Consider the following 24,342-nt stretch of genomic DNA (forward strand, 5'->3'; position numbering starts at 1 on the left):
CTGGATTGTAACAGATGCACTGCTAACTACCGCGCATTTATGATTTGACATCTAACCTGTTTACGTTGTTTGATCATATAATTTGCTTTCTTTTAGCTGATGGGCACCCAGAATCTGAGAGCTGCTGTTCCTGTTCTCATGACTATTTGGTGATTGTTTTGATCATTCATGTTTGACTGACGGGTTAATGATGCATTTGTCTGTGATGTGATTTTATATTGACATTGTGATATCTGTCAGTAGGGTTGCTCATTAAGTTTGACAGAAACACTGATTCCCGTTATTACCTATTACTTAGATATCATACTGAACACAGTCGTCCTTTGTCTACTTTTAGCAGTTGTCACAAAGTATTAATTTGTCAGAGAGGAATTTCAGATTATAGTGCCAACTGATGATTAAACTGAGGATTTGTTTGCATTTTCAGTTTCCTTTTTTGTCACTTTTTCTTTTTTAAAAGCCTGTAGTGACAACACAGGAGAGCCTCTGAAACACTTAAGCAGTTTCAGAAGGCCTTTCTGTATCTGACTGTAATGTTTCTGGCTGATACTCTGTGGCACCATCAGACAGCCTCTCTTGAAGGAGAAATGCCAACTTTGTGCTTTTCCTCCGGCAGTACTTTCAAATATTCACAAACGCTGCAGGCGAGACAGCATAACTTGGGTGTAGTGAGAAGGCGGTCTGTTGGGGGGTGGGGTGGAGGAACACGACCATAATTGGATCCCCTGACAGTTGTTTGACGAACGTCTCATCTAGGACAGCGCCCTCTCACACAGATGCTCATTGCTATGCGTAGCTGCTTAGTTGAAGCTTTGCAGTGGAGATCACTTTAATGACCCACAGATAATCTGTCTGCCACTGGTGTTGCAAGATGGTCGTTAAAACGCTTTCCGAGGTGGAAAAATAAACAGTTGTATATGTTGTTAGTTGAATATTTAGACTACATACACAAATGTACGTGTGTGTAAACTTTTTTTTGCTGTCAGTGTATCTTTAAGATTTTGATGTCTTTATTTTCTGTAGTGGATGGGTTAAGATTTAAATGGGCGGGGGTATTTATTCAGCGACGAAATGAAGTGATCTGGGAAGATGAGCGGCTTCTAAGGTAGGCTCATGTGTTGGCTGCTACCCTGCTTGTTCAACTGAGTGAGAAGTTGCCATGTGTTCTCACTCACCATTGTAGTTAATGAGGGTGAAAAGGCTTACTATTTTAACTCATTGGCTGCCAGCCATTTTCAGTGCAGAGAGACCCATACTGCCAAGTGTTTTTCAGTATTTTGACTGATTTTCCAAGACCCACAGAAAAGTGTCTTATGACTATGTACACACCGAAATTACCAAAAGAAAGAGTAGACTCTCTTCTTTGATCAGGAAAAAAAGTTTGTTTCTACCATTTTCAGTCCTTTAGTAATAGACAGTAGAACATAGGTTGGTTTCACCAAAATCAGCTGTTTGACCCAAAAAACGGAGAAAACACGCTTTTTCTTTTTTGTGCAAAGTGGCACTGCTGCCACCTAGCAGGTAATTTTGCCAGTATATTCTCTGTTTAGTGTTTACAAGCCTAAGATTTAGTGACGAACTCCGCTAGATTGTCCCCCAGCCCGCTCCGTAAAAAAACGCAATTGACGTCTTTGGCAGTCAACTTTTTTTAAATTTTTATTTTTTATTTTAAATTGACGTCCATAGACGTCAATGGCACCGAAAGAGTTAACTCCATTGAGTTATTCATTACCAACTATGCCCTGATATTATTTGCAAAGTGAGTTACGGAACATTTTGCGAGAGGTGTTTGCTAGTCCACTTTGAAGAGTCAAAGTACTCAATAACTACATAACAATCTCATAGCTTCTTGAATCCTACATGTTGTAGAAGTTAGTCTGTAGTCTGGGTTCATTATAGCTTAGTAGGAGTTACTGTAAAGTCTTGTTAGGACTGGAGCCACTGGGATGTCTCATGGGCATGAGCTATTCATTACAATTGTTTGCAAGCATAATATTTATGGAGCAGAAAAGAAAAGTTGAATATTTCTCAGGTAATTTACTCACCTGGAGACTCGGTAAGTAAAGGATGGATGTCATGGAGGGACAGCTTGCTGAGTGGGGTTATTGCTCCAGATTCATGCTGGCAAACTGAAGGAGAACTCAAGGTAGACATAAATTAAGGTTTTTCATGTCTCATGCATGGTCAGAGTAGCCATGTATATACTTGACATGTCCCATTGATGCACAAATTTATTTCTGGTTGATTTCTATTGTGTATTTAAATGCATTATTAGTCTAAAAGTGCACTGCAAGTCACGTTTGAGGGGAGGGGGAGTTTTTGAAGTTGCCATTGAAGCACATTAATGTGCATATTAGCAACAGACTAACTATATCTATATATGGTACAAAGACTTGCATTAGAAGGATTAACTTCTAACAGTAGGCCAGGGATTTGACATAGTTTGCGAGACTGTTCATGTACTTCAGTCTTTGCTGGGCTGCCAACCGTCTGTGCTGAATGTGGATACATTGACCAGTCTTTTGCAGTTACTCAAAATTATTTATTTTCTAAATTCAAAATGTCACTAGATGTTAATGAAGTTACAAGTAGGTGATCAAACTATGTTACATTACCAAGTCATGGTGTAATAGTGTGATTTAAAAGTAAATTTCGTTGGCAATATGAAATGTGAAAAGGCCAAGTTATCCACTGCCTGCTGATAAAGTTGCTACTAGTCTGTCATTGGTTTCTAGTCATTCTGTTTTTGTTCTCATGCATTGGGAAGTATCTGTATTTATTTATTTTTTTAAATACTTACTAAAGTATTATTGAGATTATTTACATGCATTTCTTCCAAATTACACACTGCAAATCTAAGTTACTTTGCAAAAAGTGGACCATAGCGTAACCATCTACAATATATAGTAAATATTACATCAGTGGTTTATTTCATATCTTATGTAATGTGTGTGGTCGGTCACAGTTGAAGGTTTTTCCTCACAAGATTTTATGAATCTTGAGTGTTGAATATGCCCTTATTCAGGTGGGACACACTAAAATGTTCATTACATATCTGATTGTTCTGTTTGCAGTTACATTGCACATTCTGTTTTACTTGCTGTATTTTCTGGTCACACTTGCACAGCTGTGACACGATCAACCAGAGGGTTGCTGGACTGATTAGGTGGCTTTTTTTTTATCAAAGATGATGTGATATAATTTATGCACCCCACATGCTGAAAACAAAGAGTTGTGCTTAGAAATGCAATTCATCTTGCTGTTGACTGCAACTAAAGCTGGTGCTGATGAGGGCTCTTTACAACTGAAAGACATGGCTGTTTTAACAAGTTGCTTTTTTGTTGTTTGGGAGGCATATCAACACTACTGGCATAGAAATAGCAAAGGTTACATGCAGTATGTAACAAACTGCTGCGATCCCACATTGGATTGTGGAGGTGGACATGCTCACAGTCTTGCATGGGGTACCACCAGAGACATAAATCGGAATTAACTTCCATATACACATTTGAAATTAAACTCTTCCACATACCATACTCAAAACCTTGCAAAAACACTAGTGAAAAGCTCTCACATAAACTAGTGAAAACATTTACCTCTTATATAACCTACTCAAAAGCTCTCATACACACTACTGAAAAGCTTGGGCAGCAGCCGACCACCTCAGCCACTAGCTTAGCATAGCACCACCAGCTTCAGCTGTGGTCAGCAAAGAATCTGTGATTGTAAGATCATATCTAGATATAGTAGTAATGAATGATGACAATGATAGTATATGATCCTCAAGCTGTCTATACGATCTTTCCTTTGAGTCTTTTCAGAGGGGGGACTCCATCAATTTCTCCAAAGTCAATTTATGGTCTGTGACGCAACGCAAGCCCTTGCGCGGTTACAAGCTCCCCTTGCGTGTGTCACCTCAATTATCTAAACTTCACGCGAGCGCAAGCCACTATCTACATCACATCTGGTGGCGTGTTCATCTTCCGGTTTCATCCCCTAATAAAAGACCGCTGTTTTCAAACGCCAAGGTAGAAGGCGAAGAAGAAGCATGAATCCACTCGAAGAGAGACTTGCCGAAGAGGTCGTCAAAACGTTTGTCTCTTGCACTTGGCATGGTTCACTGTGTGTGTGTGTGTGTGTGTGTGTGTGTGTGTGTGTGTACAGAACAAGACTGGACAGTATTTTAAAAAAAAAAAAAACAATTGAATCTGTAAAGCAACAAGGGTCAGATGAAAGCGCATTGTGTCCAAGCTCTTACAATCACAGATTCTTTGCTGACCACAGCTGAAGCTGGTAGTGCTATGCTAAGCTAGTGGCTGAGGTGGTCGGCTGCTGCCCAAGCTTTGTAGCGTTTGACAGAATCTGGAACAGGGTCTCCGTTGAAGCCAAAGTAAAGTTGAGTAATGCCGCTGCTTGTGTGAGCTATTCAGCACGTAGCTGACTGAGCATTTATCGATTATTTTTGTAAAGTACTGGCCGGAGATTGCACAGAACGCACAAAGCTAACCAGAATGACTTCTGTTTAAAACTACAACTCCTGGTTAATAAAACACCTTCCTGTTTCAACTGAAATCCATAAATATTTGACGAGTGTGTATGAGAGCTTTTGAGTAGGTTATATAAGCGGTAAATGCTTTCACTAGTTTGTGAGAGCTTTTCACTAGTGTTTGTGCAAGGTTTTGAGTATAGTATGTGGAAGAGTTTAATTTCATATCTGTATGGAAGTTAATTCTGATTTATGTCCCTGGTGGCACCTCATAGGGAGATGTTGCCTTTGCCCACCAACAGATTTCTATATGCATTAAGACAAAATTGTGATGCACAATATAAACAATAAATGTAGAGGGTAATATTATAGAATGCTTTTATGTATTCGCATTCAGACTGTAACATCTTTTTGTATTTCATATATTCTGTATTTTACTTGAATTGTTTTTTTTTTTCTTGCTTTTCTTATCAGACAACTGAGCAAGTCTGAAATGCCTCCTGACAAAGGGGTCAACCAGCTGTCACTGTTTTACAAATGTGATGTCTAACTAAGTTACCAGACGCAGTGTCTGCTTTTATTTCAGTTGCATTTACATTTAAAGTGATCGCAAGGAGAAAGTTGGTACACATGTGGTGCTCACAGCCACAATCAATTGGCTGCTATTCAAAAGGGTAGATGGAGAGGTGTGTGAGTGAGTCCTTTGGCACACGGGGCTGTTCTGACTAATTTCCTTAAATGGAAAGTAGCCACAGTTTGTCCTGAAAGTTGATAAATCAGACTCTAAATGGATTTGTTTCATATTTCAGTGGCTCCTCGACATTTATTGTGCTTCCTCAAAATGGGGCCATACGAGCATAGATCAAAACCCAACTCAGTAAATATTCTTATTGATGACTGTTGCAGAGGTATGATCTTATACCATGTTTGGCAGCTTTTTCCACAGAACAAAAACTTTTTGGGAAAAAAATATTTTCCACAAAGTACTTGAATTCACTTTGGACAGAGCTCATCAGTTGAGTTGATTCAAGAAATTCAATAATGCCTCGTATTTTTATTTTTTTTGCCTCAAACTTGGACTCACTGGATGAATTTGAGACAGACATTAGACTTTGTGAAAACAACCAGGATACAGAAGAATGATGATGGGTTGCTTGACAAATCATGTTTATTTTGTCTCCTTCCAGTAAGTCTGCCCCCCCCCCCCCCCCCTTTGGTTTACAAAGGGAAAAATACTTGTGCCAGACAGGAAATAAGTCTTCAAAATGAAGGTATTACAACCCAATCAGCGTCCTCCACTCCTACTACCCTATAGAGAACTTGAATGTTAACAATGTAGCATTTCTGCTCTTGGAAACAAAGCAAAAATGTTCCATTTTTAACAGTCTGAATTCTAGTCATTTTTAACTGATTTGGTTAGTCTTCAATATATCAGATTTTTATGTTCCTACTTAATCCGTCAGTCGATGAACCTACATTCCTACCTCGGTGAACAGGATAAAATGTTTTGGCTTTTTTATGACTTGTCCGTTTTAGCTGTTAACTAATTGATCTTATATTTTGTAATGGCAGCACATATGAGATGCAATCAGTCATTTTCTGTGCTGTATTAAATTTTTATTAATTGTAACAGATATAGAATATGCTCCCTTTTTGTTAGGGATTTCAGTTTTTTTTTTTTTTTTTAATTCATTTATTTTTTTATTTCAGACATATCTGCTCATTTGGTGGGAATTTGACTTGCCTTATCCTCTGTACGCAGTTGAGAAACTTCAGTTTTATCAATCATTGTCATGTGTATATTCTTGACATCTTAGTTGCTCTGGCTTGCAGTAAGAGAAAATAATTAAAATCATTATTTTACACTTCCACAGTGAATTGAGGTTTATGTATTTTGAACTAAAACAAAAAAAACTGTATTAAAATTTAAACGAATCTTGTACAGAAAACTTGCAGTCATTTTTATGTTTTTTAGGATTGCATCCTGCCCCTATAAGTAGTTTGGTTGTATTTCCTGTAGTAGCAGTAGTTCTCAGTATAGAGTATTCTCAGTTTGTAGAACTGGACAGGGGTTAATAAACTGAATGCAGCAAATTTTCACCATCTTAAATGACTCAAGCCTTACACTTATAATGGTTTGAATGAATTTTCAATTTTTATACTGCTTCACTTTGGCCTCAGACAAGTGTATTGAACTATATTTTTCTATATATCCCTCCAACAAGCTCTGGGTCTGCCCTGGGGTCTCTTCCCAGTTGAAACACATCTGAAAGGGGCATCCTAATCAGATGCTCAAACCACCTTAGCTGACTTCTTTTGATGCAGGGGCTGTACTCTGAGCTCCCTCTGGATTGTCGAGCTCCTCACCCCATATCTAAGGCTGAACCCAGCCATCCTCATTTCAGCCTATATTTTTCCACAGCCCCATTCCTTCTGTCACTACTTTAATCTCGTGACCATAGGTGGGGGTTGGAACGTGGCAATTTCAGAAAAACATCCTCCTTCACCACAACAGACCTTCATTGCTGCTGACGAAGCCCTAATAAGTCAGTCCATCTCTCGCTCTTAATTCTTAAACTCCATTTTAGACCAAGACCCATCCCTTACTTGGAGAGGGGGGGGGGGCTGACTTTCATCTTAGCTGCTTTGCACTTGGCTGTGAACTGCTTCAGTGCTGACTGAAGGTTTTATTTAAAAAATGCAAAGTGCATCTGTACAAAATCAAAAAACAACACATGAACTACTTTAAAGTTTTGAGGAGTTTTTAAAATACAGAAATTCACGGTCTATCTTCACTGAGTTGCAGGTTGGCCCCCAACTCTGATTCACTCTGATTGCTGTCTGCTGTAATAAGACGCAGACTACTTTTAAGTACTTAAGAGTGGCTGTTGAACTGCTCACGTCTTGCACATTACAATATTTCATATTATACTAGAGACATTTTGAAAAGCTTCTGCTATAATTCTTTAGGGAATCCGTATTACAGTGCAACTGATGTACAATGGACATTGTGGGTTGAGGTGTTCTCTGTGACCCTGAAATCGATCAAGCAGAAAATGCCTTGATGATGATGACCCCAATCAGGAGATCTCTTCTCATTCTCATAAATTGTAGCTTTTCATATTGCATATTTATCAAAATTGGGAATGGTATTAAAAATCATTATAAACAGTTATATTATAAGTCAGTTGTATTGTTGTACAAGGAAATTATTATTATTTTTTTTTTTCTTATAGTTGTAATATTTTGAATGAAAATATTCTTGAAGTTGGTAAGCCTCCAACTTTATTTATTTATTTTTCCCTAAGTCCTCTCTCAGTTTGATGTGAGGATGTTAACGGTCTGCTTTATTGACTGAATCACTGACAAGTTTAGGTGTTGCTGTCAGATATTTAGTTTGCTGTTTGAGCTGGCACTTTAATCTGTCAGTTTGATCCATCAAGTTTTTAACATTTGAGCTCCAAAGGAGTTTTTTTGTTTTGTTTATTTAAACTTATGTCTCTAATTTGAAGTAGCTCTTTCCAGTATGATTAGTCACAGATGGCAGCAGAGCAGATGGGAGAACTGGGCGATCGGACTGGAAAAAAAAACCAAACGCAATAATTCAGTTTTTCTGTAGGGAGACTGGCCCAGTTAGCCCCAGTTCACAACTGTATGCTGGCTGCCTCTGGTCTGTTAATCATCCCACTCTGCTGATGCGTACTGGATGAAATTATGTACGTGCAGGTGAGCAAGCATTAAATGTTTGCATGAGACATGATGGGTAGAACACCTAGCTGTGGAGAGGGTAAACACTTGCTTCTTTGGTGGTGAGGAAAAATAACAGATCCTTTTTGTGTTTGGCTAATGTTCAAAACATGTTTTCTCTTCTCTTTTGGCTTCTGTTTGCTAAGATCATCATTTTCAAATGCAACACAATTTTCTGATATTCAGTAATTGGGGAAAAGATTTAACAACTGTTTCAAGTCCTTAGTCATTTAGCCCCAAATGCAACATTACAAGTATTTGAAGATTATCTTTCCAATGTCCTTGAATGCACTCAGTAATTAATATGAAGGGAATGATTGGCCAGACCACATAGAGCCTCTGAATACTGAATGGTATATCTGCTAGAGAATTAAATCAGCTCATTCATGTTTTGCTCATGTTGTCGCCCTTTTCAAAGCCTCTCAAAGGAGAGAGGCTGTTTATTAGAGATTATCTGGCTTTTGATTCCCTTCATCCACAAAACACTGAAAAGCCTGACCTTGAAACTTTGGATAACGGAATATGTGTCTTCAAATGCTCAACTTTTACTAAAAGCGTTGTACTTTTTGGATAAACCTTCTTGGTCTTTCTCTCTTCCTCTGCTTCTTCTCAGTTGGAAGGACCTGGAGGAGATTCATGTCCCAGGGAGAGTATTTGTCAGTAACAGATCAGCCAGTGCTGCAGCAGTGGCAGGTATCTCCATCACCTCTCCGGTGCCTTTCCTCCCCTCCATTGATCATCTCCCAGTGTCTTAAGTGAGGTCTGGAAATGCATCTGCTGCCTATAAGATTTCCTAGCAAACGGAGAACTCTGATCTATACTTAAAAGCTTTGTTGGGATTTGGCAGAATGCTTAAATTAAGTTTAGGTGCTTTTCAGAAAACGCCTCGGGTATTTCAGACCTTTTTGTTCTGCGGCAACATTGTAAGATGCTCCCCACCGCTGTGTGGGCTTATTGCACTATTCTCTTTTTTTTTTTTCTTCGTACACATAATGGACTATATTCAGAGTAGTCATGTCAGCCCCAACACACTAGCACACTCTGACACAAACTATATAGCTCTCACATAGTCTCTTGAGTAAGGCTGGTAAACAGGGTGTCCCGTGATGGACAGACACAATCGCAGATTGTTTTCTTTTCAGTATAAATCTGTCAAGCAGCTTTCCATTTTTCAACAGAAGCAGTATGCTGTTTGACAGCAGATGTGATTGAGGTTCTCAGGTTGAAGAACTTGATTGTTTGAAGAATAGCTTTGCTGGGAAACCTATCTCTGTATTTTGGTGTTATTGACAAAGTTTCCTGAGTACGTGCGAGCAGATCCTTTGGGTCCTGCAGTGTTTCCCTTAGTTTGACTACTTTGATTGGGACAGAATTTTTCAGTCAGGTGTGTTTTAATTTTTCAGTTTCTAAGATGAATGAGTTTTTAGGGGTAGTCTCTTTGGATTTAGATAAATGATTGCTGGGAAGCTTTTATTGCACTTGTAGTCTGTGTACTTTGACCATCATCTGTGCCTTAGTTGCATCATCTGCTTTGCACCAACAACTGTCTCACCTCAGTTTGTGAAATGTATGCATTTCATGGGACTTTCTTTTTGGTTTCTTGATTGAGTGTAGACACAAATAATGGATCAGAATTGTCTTGAAACCTTCAGGAATTTTTTATTATTCGTCTACCATCTGACTCGGTACATTATACCATTTGATTTTTATACTTCAGGTTGGGTTTTAGTCACTTTTCCCTTCACTTTAGTTAAGTTTATTCATTTCAGTGAAAAATGTTTTAATGGCTAATGGGAGCCTGCTCTAGTTTGGGTGCTGCCTGTTTAATTTTTTTTGTATATAGAAAATTGATGGGCGACATGGATACCAGTGGTATTTATGCATGAGGGTTAGATGATCTACACAAAGATGCTATTGTACTGGATTATGGTGTCGGTTTCTCTATATGCTATCCTCTAGTATTTTACTTTAGTTGGATATCTATGTCAAATATGAAGCATTCATAGTGGAAAAAAATAATAACTTTAGTTTTTAAGAGATAAGGTGTGCTCCTCTCACTAAGATTTTTTTTTTTTTTTTTTTTTAAATTGCAGCCATGCATCACCCACTGCTAACGAGGAAACACTGGTCTTTTGGAGGCTGGGAACACTACCATGGCTCTTTGAACTGCTCCTGAGCAATTTCTGTTGTGCAGCAGGGTACATATCTGTAATATTTGAGCCGTTGTTGGAGTTGCTCTGGGGACTGCAACATCTCATGAGTCTTGTATGTCAAAGTAACCATGTAAGGACAAACTGTTTCTCATCAAGACATTGCATTGTAAGAAAATAAGTGCTGTTTTCATGCGATTTGTCTCCACTTGTGAGTGTTTCTAAGTTGCTGGCAGCAACTAAATCATTTACCTAAAATCTCCATCCATATCTAAGGAGTTAGAGATCTGGGAGTGATAAAGATGGGAAGGTCAAAATAGAAAAATTGCAAATGGGTTTCTTTGGTAGGTTTTTAAAGAGTTAAGTTTCATCAAAGCTTCCCTCATTAAGTCCTGGGTGTAAACGCTGTGCATCAGGATGAAACCCTCTAATGCAAAAAGATCGGATGGTGATCTACAAGTGCCAAATGGATCGATGTGCTATGCCAAACATGCTAAACTGGGCTTTGACTGTAATGAAACTCTTCGTCCCTGGAGGCCAACACTTTAAGCAGTGAGATGGAGAGGAAGCAAATGACTCTCTGCATGAGCCAACAAAGAAAATAACTCTCACTTTGATCCCCAGCATTGCCCTTATAGATACCAAAGAGTTCATACATCCTTGAACAAAGGCTTTATGAAATATTTCTTCAAGCCTGCAGAAATTGTATGGAAGTATTTTATAGTTTGACTATCTGGAGATTTTACACAAGAAAATGAATGATGGCAGAGGAATATAATGGCAGTTAATCTTTTATGATATTTAATGTTAAATTGCAAATGATGGCACACAGCAGTTTGAATTTTTTTTACTTGCTTTGAAACTGAGGCCAGAGAATAGTGACTGCTTTTGTGGTGGTTTTCTGAGGTTCAATTTGAATTCAAGGCAACATAAACTAAGATTTTTTTTTTTTTTTTTTTTTTAAACCAGCGTGACAACAGATGAATGACAAACACCCAGACTACTGTTGTGGTGGGTAGCAAGGGGCAGCAACATATTTGTCCTGATGTGCTCCAGCTGAAGAGCTGTTTGTCATAGGGGACAGTTTTTGAGACTGTGTACACGTTCTGTTTTTGTTTTTAAGGCCTTGCTTTAGAGGAAAGCTTCCCTGTGACAGATGCTGCACACATCACAGTAAATGTCATCTGAATGCATATTGTCTATAAAAGTTGATGAATATTAAGGTTATTAGCATTTACCTAGCTTTTGAGTGCATGTAAATTCATTACTTAATCTCTGGTTCCAGGGGAATTGATTTATAGTTTTCTTTTGGATTACTTGCTGTTGAGACATACTTTTCTAGTTGTCACATTTTCCTTGGCTTGCCATGTTTTTGTCATTTAACCAGCAATGGTATGGGACACAATTTTAAAGTTTTAAGGAGAGCCTTTTTGGCCAAAGCAGGATGTGCTGATGTACGCTGACAGTTGTTGTAAAGTGTCCTCATAGAAATGGCACAGAGGCAGAAAAGCGTCAACTCCATCAGATGCTAGAGGAAATCCCTATCAAGATCATTTAAAAGAACCTCTACATCTTCCTTGTCTGCATGTCGAGTGATGGACGACTCACTCGGCCACAGTGACTCGTTGATGTGACCCCTGCTGTTCAGGTCAAAATGACTTGGCACCTGTCGCTCCTCTTAAGTCTGTCTTTTATCTGTCTTTCTGTTTGTCATTTCATCTTTTTCACACAGTGAAGTGTTTTTGCCTTCGGGCAGTTCATGATGGTGTTAAGCTTGTGAGTTGAAACAAAAAGTAAATTTTTATTTAGCTATGAAATTACTCTACAGTTACTCTAGTCTTTGGTCAAATGTCTTGACTTGGAGGCTGACGGAGAGGAAAAAAAAAAACCCTTTAGAACCTTAAACAAGAACATTTTATTTTTTGTGAGCAAAAAACATAATTTATTTATCTACGATGATTAGCCTTTTCTGATTCCATTTTTGAGGGATATAAATTTGTCGTAGTGTGAATTAAATACATGTGTAATGTAATGCACATTGCTGCCTTGCAATACATGGCACTATATTGTATAGAGAATATTTAGAAAGGCTGCAAATTTCCAACACTTGAGGAAAACTTGCTAAAACTGACTTTACATGAAGAATTTATTTTCAAGTTGGTCTGAAACAAAACTGGGGTGGCAAACTGAAGCTTTATGATGGCAGAGATGGCTTTTTAACTTTTGATAAATAGCCTGGATTAACATGTTGTAATGTTTATTTCCTGTTAGTCATGATGCATTGCACTAAAGAGCGCAATGTATCCAGCATATAGCTAAGAATTTATTAAATGGTTCAAGGTTCAACTATCTGCTGGTTAGCCTTCACAATTCCTTGGATCTTTTTCTTCTGTGCAGCTAGAGAACCAAGCACAGACACAGTAGGTCAGGATGCTCTCTACTGTGCAGCAATAGGAGGATGCCAACAGTCTCTCAGGAATGTAGTTCTTCTCGAGAATCCTCAGGAAGTCCAGTCTCTTTTGGGCCCTACTAGCTCAGCAGTATGAGTCAGGTCTTCGCTGATGTTGATTTCTAGGAAGCGGAAGCCTGAGACCCTCCACATACCATTGATGGTGAGTTGGATGGATATTGCCCTTTCTCTTCCTGAAATCCTCTATCGCCTCCTTTAGTCTTTGTCGTGTTGAGGAGCAGGTTGTGACTCATGATTAAAACAAACGATGGCAACTTCACTGAAGCTAAGGAAATCAAACAACAGAACAGAGCTGAAAAGTGATTACTTACAGATGGCAATTATGAAACGAACTCTACATCTATCTGTCATCCTGTTTATTTCTTGGTGCTCTTCTGAGCAGTGAAATCCAATTAGTTTATCCTTGTACCGTGCCTTGTTAGACCCTTTATCTCTTCTTCCTAACTTCCTCTGATTGCTTTTTATATTTATAAAAAAAACAACTTAATTTAGTATTGTGAAAGTATGTTATCTAGTTGCTTGTGTGTGCAATGGCACCATAAAGCAAAACAATGTTGTAGCAGGAAACCGAAGTTTGTAATCTCAGCCGCTGAGCACTCACGCAGTTTCTGGCTGGAATGTGAATAACTAAAGTTTGGTTTATTTTAAAGTGAGTCAGAAGCACAAAGTTTTAAAGGGATAGTTCGCCTCTTTTGACATGAAGCTGTATGACATCCCATATCAGCAATATCATTTATGAACATTGACTTACCCCCGCTGCGTCCTGTGAGCGGAGTTCCAGCTGAGTTTAGGAGTCCACGAAGCTAGTTGGCTGGGGCTTGAAAAATAAAGCGTTTTGCTTCTCAAAAAAAATATACGTTCAAAAGAGTAATACATTTGCATCACAAAAATTGGTCTGATGAAAAAGTCAGACCTCACTTCGCTTGGCGCTATTTTTGCCTCCCTTGATATCAATGCGTCCAATGTAAACTGCAGACCGAAAAGCAGACCGAGCACTCCCTAGCCACCTAGCGATAGCCGCACCTGTTACGGTGTTTGCTGCTCGGAAGCAGGGGAGGGGAGCACAGTTTACATTGGACACATTGATATCAAGGGAGGCAAAAATAGCGCCAAGCGATGTGAGGTCTGACTTTTTCATCAGAACGATTTTTGTGATGCAAATGTATTACTCTTTTGAATGTATATTTTTTTTGAGAAGCAAAACGCTTTATTTTTCAAGCCCCAGCCAACTAGCCGGACTAGCTTTGTGGACTCCTAAACTCAGCTGGAACTCCGCTCACAGGACGCAGCGGGGGGTAAGTCAATGTTCATAAATGATGTTGCTAATATGGGATGTCATACAGCTTCATGTCAAGAGGCCAACGATCCCTGGTTCACAAACTTCTCTTGTGATGCTTTTTATTTTTTATTTTTTTTAAATAAATAAAATGGCTTCAACACAAATCGTACCCTCTAACATATACGCTGCAAACGGCACTTTTCACTTTTGATGTGCTAAATTTAAATTGAGGATGATGCACTGTATAAATACAAATCACTTTTTAACCACCACACATGCTTGACACCATCGAAAGCAAATTTGTTTATCATTGTCTCATCAGAGACAAACAAACTAAGGATATGGATTGCTGGAACCATGTCCTGTGATCTGATGACACCAAGATGAACAAATTTGCTTTAGATGGTGTAAAGCATGTGTGGTGGTAAAAAGTGATTTGTACAAAGAAAAGTGCCCCATGCTTAAAGTCAAGCATAGTAGTGGGAGTGACATGGTTTGGGGCTGTATGGATGCCATCAACAGTAGGAAGGTGAATTTCACCAAAAGAAACATGCTTGTCAACATGTACTGTGACTACTGAAGCAGATCATGATACTCTCCATAGGATTTCAGTCAAATCTCACATAAGTCTCTTTTAGCCTGGTGCAGACTCAAAATGTAAAATTTCAATGTAAGGCAAGGATGAAACGCACAACGATGACCTCCCTTTTAATGCCTTTTCATTTCATGACATTTCGGGCCAACACGGCCCATTCTCAGGGAGTTTAACATAGGGGTGTACTCACTTTTGCACCAGCATAATTTCACAAAAATGGACAAATATGTCATTTAAGTTATATTATTGACCTTTCTTTTCTGTTGTAAGCTGAACAGATGTTGTATTAAACTTACTCTATGTTTTGGGAATAACTTGTGTGTGTATTAAAATATTGTTCAAAATGTTACTTTTCAACAGGGGTGTACTCATTTTCACTGTGCACTGTATTTGTAAATTGACCATTTATATTTTGTGGTTAAAAAAAACTTGCTGTAACCTATCGCAAGAACTTTAATTAATTATATATTTTTTTAAATGCAAATGGAGTGGGGTGGAAAATCAACAGCTAAATGAACTGGTCTGCTAACTTCGCTGCATTAAGCAAACATGTAGGACATTTTTTGTGTTCTGGTCTTTAAACTGTGAGCATCTGCTGCGTTTCTGTCCTTCAACTGAAATGGTCATGTAAGGTTCATTCCCTTGAGTAGGATGCATAATGACATCCCATAAAGTTCCTCCACTACAACCAGCAGATGGCAAATACGGCATGTGAGTATTTCCACATCTTTGAAACAAGAAGTTGTCAAGTTTCTCACTTCATAAAGAGGAAGGCGGAGGTGGATGGTGCAGTTGAGCCGATGCCTCTGAACAAGACGATGTTAATTCCTATCAATAATCATTGTTTCATTAATAAAACAACTATTTAATAAAACACTCTTGCCACTTCCTGATTGGGTTTAGGAAATAATGATGCTTTAAAAAAAAAAAAAAAAAAAAAAATCCTTTTTACAACATGACCCTGTCGTATTTGTTTGTCTGAGGGAGGGAATACAAACTCCAAGTCTAGCTCAGAATTTATTAAATGGTTCCAGTTACACAGCGCTGTGGACTTCTCTCTGCCAGGCAGTCTGATCAGGAAAAAAGGGTACCACTCTCTTTTGCAAAATAAACTTTTCATATTGCCATGCAAACATGATAATATTATTGGTCCAACAGTTGTGGGAGAAGCCATGGTTTAGACTTGGCTTTCTCTGATAGGTCCTTGGTCCAATATTGGCCTCGTACCCCAGCTCTGCTCCAGTCAGATGTCTTCTCCATGTGTGGGAAAACTCCTCCCAATCTCCCTGTATCCGGTAATTTTCCAATATAGGCTTCATCCCACCTGTTTGGACTCTCTCTGTAAGTATGTAGAAGTTTCTCTCGACACTCAACTCGGTCCCTTTCCTGTTTTAACCCTTCACACTGTGGGGTTAATGCTTGTTCCCTTCAGAAAGATGTGTATCAACTCTGTATAAGCACAATGCATAAATGTGTGCAATAAAAGGTAATATCAAACCCTCAGTCATGGATGGCATTTTACTGTATGCCTGTGATATAAGATTACACAAGAAAATTATGAAACTTTATCATTTTCTGCTTGTCTTTATGCAGTAACATTCATGTTTATGGTTTGGGCTTAAAAACAAAACAAAAAAAAATCCCCTTTGACCGATGGCATTTTTACCCCTCACATGTAGTTGCTTAAGACAACAAGACATCACATATTCTTTAAATGTAATTGTTGGCCATATCCGCCTGCATGAACAAATGCTTTTTTGCATATTTTGATGTGAACTATTAAAAATAAAAATGTCATTGATCACATTTGGAAAACTGGAGTCTTTGATTTCTTGGAAAATGTTAGTTGGACAAACCATAATTTAAAGGTGTCTTCTTGTGCTTAGGGATCTTATGATTTTTCACTTTTCCTGTAAAATCTTTTCAAAATGATGATTGTGAAACAAGGAAATGTTTTTTTGCAGCCATACATATTACATGGATTTATTTTTTTTTGGTCGTTTTTTTTTTACAAATTTGTCATCTAAATGATTAATATAGTCAAGGACGTACCAATTGCCTCGTGATCAGAAGAACAAATTTCAGCTTGACTGACATTTATTTATTAACCTTTCTGAAATGCAGGTGGAACCTCTTCATCCTGAACTGGGGTGACCTTTGAAATTGCCTTTATAAATTGGTGTGATCAGAAAATGATGTCCACCGCAGTAAACCTGTTCTGTTCCTTCATGACGTCATGGCTAACAGGCTTGTTCCCTTGATGGTAATTGTTGTGACTGGAAGTAACCCCAGTTGTGTCTGTGCATAGGCCTCAAAGCACTGAGGGTAGACATGTTACTGCTGGCTAATTTGAAGGATTTAATTGCTTTGTTTTAGGAATTTTCCTGTTTAAACATAAATTTGCATGAACATGGTATTTTCAAAGGGTTCAGCGATTAGGGAGGGTTGGGGAAATGAGTCGTCATGAGGAAATTTGTCATTTATCCTTGACATTTTTGTCTTACTGAGATCTGGAGAAAGTGTAAAAGTTATGTGGTAATTGTTTTCTCCTGAACGCGCAGGTCACTTTTCAGTGACAAAGTAAATAAAATGTTTTGTATCCTGCCAATTATATTTCCTGGAAATTGGTCCCAAATCTGCATTGGGAGACACCTTTTGTTGTTTTTAAATGGTGGAAATCAGAATGGGCTAAGAAAATTGTGATTGGTTCATATCTGCTAATTGTTGTACAAATATTAGTTGTAACCATATACAGGGCTTTGACGGTAATGAACTACATTCCACTCAATGGTACAATGTAATAGTTTCTGCTTGTCAATCACAAACCGAGTCCTTGCTGACTGACACTTTCTCACATTGTTTCATCACAAAATTTATTAATTCCTTGGTTGTCCACTGTCCCTTTGTCAAAACTCTTTTCTCGTGCTCTGTCTGAAACTTGAGCTCAGAAGCAGGTGCTGCGGTAGTATAGCCCTTTATACAGCTTGCTAGTCTTTACTGGACGTGTGAGGAACAGCAGCCGGTGAAGTGATTCAGAGAGACCAAGCAAAGCTCTCTCGTTAATTTTTAAGAGATTGTGTGTAATAATATAAAAACTGGACACAGTAATGCATCTCACATAAGTATGAGAAACTGAAATGCCAATATTTGAATGCTAAGTAAAACGAATGTATTGCAAATGGAATAAATTCAGTGACTACAGCTTTTAGCGTTTTTTTTTTTTAAAAAGCCTCCGAGCGTTCCATTAAGTTGCAGCTTTGACTAGTTTTAAGGCAGTGCAATGGAAGGGTTTAGTAGTCCCTCAGAAAAATATTCTGTGATACTGAACAAAAGGATACCATCAGTGTAAAAGTCCCCTTTGAGGCTGCAAAGATGGCTATAACACCCCGTCCTGACATGCAGCGAGCAAAATGTCGCGATATGCAGCGTGATGATTTTGTTGCGAGTGATTCTATTGGTTCAGAATCCAAATCATCGAGGGACGTAAACACAATTCTGGCACTTTTTAAAGATTTCTGACATTTCCTGGTTGCCGTTTAGGTCACAAATCATGGGGTGCTGTTCCACGGTGCAGATCAGTTTCTCATCGTCCATTCTTCGCTGAGCGCTGCTAACCTGTTGCTAACTAGCGTGTCAACAGGAAGCAGCGTGTTCATTTCAACAAATAAATGTTTAGGGGCAGGACGCCGCCGCGAAATGTCGTTCAGATAGAGACGGCGCGAGCGATTTAAGGGGTCGGCGTCATCGCTGGAGGGCGCACCATCGCTCGCGGCATGTCAGGACAGGCTGATTGAAAAGTACGCATTCTAATCACTTGTCGCTGTTGCATCGCTGTGTGTCAGGACGGGGTTTAAAAGTTGGAACTTTTAGAACAAAAATCACTAATTATTTTTGTGCTGTATGTACTAAAAGTACATTTCACTCTTTGGAAAATGCTACAGAGCATAAAAACTAGAGTGAGATTATACCCGTCACAGCAAGTAATGAAATGAGATATTGAAGAGAATCGTAGCATGCATAAATGTCCTGAATGCATCCATGAAGAGAAGGCTTCTAATTGGTTAAACAAACAAGTTTGTTTGCAGTGCTGGAACCAAAAATCTACATGGTTTGTTTGTTTGTTTGTAAGGCAACCACATCACAATCCACTTCAAAGGGTGAGGAACCCAAAATGTGCTGCTCCACTAATAAAGATATAAAATGATTTATTAAATGCTCTTTTGAACAGGGTGATTGATAAGAGAATAAAATGCCACATAATTTTACTTTCAGATAATTGTTCTTTTGTGGAAATGGGGAATATTTCAAAGAAAGAAGGATTCTAAGGAAACATCAATAGTGTATTTTTAGTATACGGCTTTTGCTCCATTACCTGTCAAATATAAGTCAGAAATATATTTTCCTTTTTAAAGAAGATGAAATGGAATAATTTATGAAATGCAGAAAAAAACAAATTACAATTCTTTTGACCTCAGCTGTAGATGTGCTTGAGTTAACATGTTGACTATAAATGCATATTTACTCTAAATTGCAAATAATTTACCTACTTACAAATGTGAGTAAACAGCTCCTGGGATGCAAAATAAAGACTGATAGGAGAGTGTTGGAAAGATGAGGCTTTTATTTCACTTTAAAGTATATTTGGTTAATCAGAGGGTAAAGATAAAAAGAATATGCACCATTTCCGACAGTAAGAGTGGTGACCCAAAATAAAGCCGGGTGTGTAAACTCTTATGCAGCGCTGGAAGGCTCGTAGGCTTGCAGAGGGAAGAACTTCATACATTTGCATAAAAAATAAACTTCCAATGGGCTATGGCTTATGAATGCAGTATATATTTCTGTTGTAATTCATATTGATGAATGTGGGTAAAGTAAAGGCATGCTGGTGTGGCTCAAAAAGACTGAGTTGTAAACTGTTCTATAAATTATGTGAAATGGCTAACAAATGAACTGTCTAATGAGATGGATCTATCTTAATTGATTAGAAATGTGGAATTTATTAAGCGTACTACTTTCTCCACCGATATAACATCTTGTCAGGTAACCACACTGAACAGTAAACATGAACCTTATGTATACTGGCTTGAGATAAAACTTAGGACTATGCATATATAGGTAACACTAGTATACATAATACACATAGCCGCACAAAGGTAGGTCACTGCTTTATGGCCGTGAACATTTCACCCCCCCCATCACCTCCATATTCTTTTCGTTGTGGTTGTTGCTCTTGTGGTTATGGTTGTTGCGTCTATTTGGGTTTGTTTTGGGCTTTTTTTCTATCTCACACTTCTACTCTTGCACTGTTTTTCTCTTCTTTCTCTCTTCCCCAACCTGCTGCGTTTCCACCTCAGTATGTCATATTAATGTTAACATGCACGGCACAGATGGAGATTTGAGTAGCACACGTAATCAAACACCACGCTTACACAGCACTGACAGCGCACAAGCACTCAGGGCAGAAGCACAATCAACCGCTTGCAAGCATAAATGCACACGCACGCAAGGGATGCTCTTAGCAAGCATCCAGGACTCACTGCGTTAGTCTGAGCATGTCCACGCTAAGGTTTATTTCATGGAATTTGCATGGAGCTGGGTCCAGGGAGAAGAGATTAAAATCTCCAATAAATTGAAGGACCTACAGGCAGACATTGTTTTACTACAGGAGATTCATTTATCAAAGACTGTGCCGTGGTGAGAACATCAGCTGCAGTTTCCTCATGTGTACTCAGTTAGAAATTGGAGATTTAATACATCATTACTTAAAGACCCTGATTTTATTGATTATTTCAAAAGGGAATGGTCTATATATCTGGAAAATGATGACCTGCCAGGAATGTCAGCTTGTGTTCTCTGGGAAGCGGGAAAAGCAGTTATGAGAGGCAAAATAATCTCTTTTTCCTCAAATAAGAAAAAGAGGGAAAGTTCAAGAATATCAGATTTAGAACTCAGGATTAAATCATTAGAAGTATTCTACAGTGCCTCCAAAGAGGAACACATACTGAATGAATTAAGGAAAGCTAAACTTGAACTAAAGGAAATTATTGATAAACAAATGCAGTTCCTGGTACAAAGACTTCGCTTGGAGAATTTTGAGCATGGCAATAAATCTGGAAGGTTCCTAGCAAATCAATTAAAGATTAACAAAGAGAAAACGACAATCTCTTCGGTTAGGGATTTGGAAGGAAATATTACCCATGACCCTGATGTAATCAACAATGCTTTTAGGGACTTCTATAAAGCCTTATATGCATCACAAAATGATCCACCAGACAGAAACATAGATCAGTTTCTTAGTAACATCAACCTCCCAAAATTACAACTCGAACATGCCACGGCTCTGGATTCACCCCTCTCAACAGGAGAACTCCATGAAGCCCTTCAACATATGCCTAGTAACAAAGCCCCAGGACCGGATGGTTTTCCAGCTGAGTTCTACAAAGAATTTTGGACTGTTTTGGAACCTACCTTTTACAAAATGGTTTTACAAGTCAAGGAGAATGGCAGATTATCCCCTAACATGAATTCTGCTAACATTATCCTTCTACAGAAACCAGGAAAAGACCCTGTACTTCCATCCAGCTACCGCCCAATATCACTAATAAATGTAGACCTCAAAATAATCTGCAAAGCCCTCGCCATAAGAATAGAAAAAATAACTCCCTTTATAAAACATCCTGACCAGACAGGTTTTATGAAGGGTAGACACTCATCCACTAACACACGCAGACTAATTAATCTCATAGATTATTCTGGCAAAACCACAATTGTCTCTCTAGATGCTGAAAAAGCATTTGATCGAGTTAACTGGAAATTCTTATTTGCAGCATTAAACAAATTCGGGTTTGGGTCGTACTTCATTAACTGGATAAGGATACTATACAGCTCCCCAAATGCATGTGTCAGGACAAATGATCAAATTTCTCCAAGCTTTAGTCTGCAGAGAGGTACCAGACAAGGTTGCCCACTTTCACCCTCACTTTTTGCCATCTTCAAACGAAACTTTAGCAGCTGCTATCAGACAAGATGGAAATATTAAAGGCATCCATCCCACAAATATTGAACATAAAATAAGTCTTTATGCTGATGATGCAGAGACATCACTCACTCACACGATCACACTCATAAATAAATTCTCAGCACTTTCTGACTACTCTATCAACTGGTCTAAGACCACAGTTCTGCCCATCAACTGTAGTTTCAAGAATATACTTCCTGACTTTACAGTCAGGAAATATTAGATATTTAGGCATAAACACTTCCTCCAGGCTGTCAGAGCTAACAAAGCTAAATTATGTTCAACTCTTAAAGACAGGATGATCTCACTCGTTGGAAGTCATTACCCATATCACTTATGGGGATAGTCGCTACCATTAAAATGACGGTATTACCAAAAGTTAACTATTTGTTTTCAATGATCCCCATAAAACCATCCGCTACTTGGTTTAAGTCACTAGATTCATGCATCTCCAAATTTCTGTGGAAAAACAAACCACCCCGTATTATTAGTTTAAAAACTCTACAGAAGACCAAGGACATTGGTGGATTAGATTTACCTAATTTTCAGGACTATTTCTTAGCCAATAGGTTACAATATCAAAATGGTTTAAATCTAGCCCACTAGATGAACCATGGATAAATATAGAACAAGCTTTATGTGATAATATGGAAATCTCGGAACTGCCACTTATTAGTCCAAATGTAAAACATCACAAATGCTTCAAAAGCATTAACATCAGCATCTCTCTGACAGCCTGGTGGGAATTTCTTAAAATTACTTAAAATTTACTTTTAATTTCTTAAAAGTCCTCACTTGTCCCGTGTAAACTTACACCCATCTGGAACAATCCTCATATCCTGCAAAACAAAAAAATGCTAAACTTTACTCTATGGAAGAACAAAGGAATAAAACATATGGAACATATTGTCCAAAATGGAAATTTTATTTTATTCGATGCGCTCATATCACAGCATGGGTTAGGAAGAAATAAATTTCTAGAATACCAACAACTTAAGTCTATAATAACTAAGAAATATATCCTCCAACAACCAGACTTACAACTCCCCATTAGGGTAGCAGAATTTTTAAGCTTCTGCACACCAAAACTGCTATCAAAAATATATAAATTACTGTCTAAGATGGATGACACGATTTCTTTACCATCCTCAAAATGGGAGGCAGATCTATCCCTCAGTTCTAATTCTAACCATAACTTGGCCACAAATGTTTGAACACCTTCAGAATGACTTGAAATCCTAATTTGCAGCTCATACAATACAAAATCCTTCACAGAACACATTATACATGACAAAGGATGTTCAGGATGGGTCTAACACTCAAATATCTGCACACATTGCACGATAACACCCCTGATAATTATGCACACGCTTTATGGTTTTGTGCGCCTGTCCAGAAGTTTTGGCTTGAGGTCTGTGAGGACCTAGCCTGGCTGACGCGTCCACAATCTCGATGAGATGGTGGTCTGGGAACTAGGTGTGCATTTTCTCGTATTTGAGGCGTGGTTTACGAATGCCTGGAGCCGTTTATTGGGCGCTACGAATGTCTATCAAATGACGTCAGGTTCTTCCCATGCTGCTTTGCGCGCGATTAATAGCCAATTGTATCACTTATACCAGATGACGACAGAAATTCGACGAGGAAGAAGAAAAAAAAGTAAAATAAAAGTAAACTTTCGCTCTAAGCTACTTAAATTAACTACAATGTAGGCCTATATGCTATATTCTACATGAATTTTTATGTTGTAGAGTTGTGAATTTATTTTATCAATGGAGAAATTGAGCAGCCTTGCTTTGTTGTCTACAGTAGTAGATCAACCCTCATCTTACTTTGAAGCTCCCAGCTCTCTGAAGTGACGTCGATGCAGCTTTAGCTGCAGAGAAGCTATCAGGCTTGTGTTGATGATAATAATAAACTCCTGGACTATGATCAAACTTCCAAATGCATCCTTTTGTGAGTACAGACCATATTTGTACTACTGTAGAAGTTTGGTGTCATGACATGTGATTTTAGTGTGGTAATTTTGGAGATACTGCCAGGGTCCGTTAGCGCTTGTACGAAGCTATTCGGGATAACTCAGTAACTCAGCTGATGTTCAGCCAATATCGGAAAAACTTCGGGTGGGCTACTTGGCTGGATGTCACGGTTCAAATGACCCCAGGGTGAATCTACTCCGAAACACTTTCTAAGGCTGCATTGAACGGTAACGTTGTGTCCGCTGCCATGTTGGATTAACACTCTACAAGCTTCGGTGTAGCGCATAGACGTCGTCATCGTCTTGCTGCCCCCCGTTCTGTGATTGGTTCCCAAACTCTGGCAAAAATAAGGGCGGTGGTTTCCAGGCTGACTTTGCAGTGAGAATGAAATCGAGCGCAAAGCAGCATGGGATTTCCCAGGCTAGTGAGGACCTATCAACATGGCTAAAGTGTAGTATTCCTGCATGCCCCACACTGTGCATACTGGGTGACTTGGACAACATCAACATGGAAATTAACTCCGCACACATGGTCCTCACAGTGCTATGTATCGCAAAGAGAACTATTCTCATGAACTGGAAAGCAAAGAGGAATCTGTGTATTAACCAGTTTAGAAATTTT

Source organism: Odontesthes bonariensis, chromosome 2, assembly GCF_027942865.1.
Source record: "Odontesthes bonariensis isolate fOdoBon6 chromosome 2, fOdoBon6.hap1, whole genome shotgun sequence".
NCBI classification, from domain to species: Eukaryota; Metazoa; Chordata; class Actinopteri; order Atheriniformes; family Atherinopsidae; genus Odontesthes; species Odontesthes bonariensis.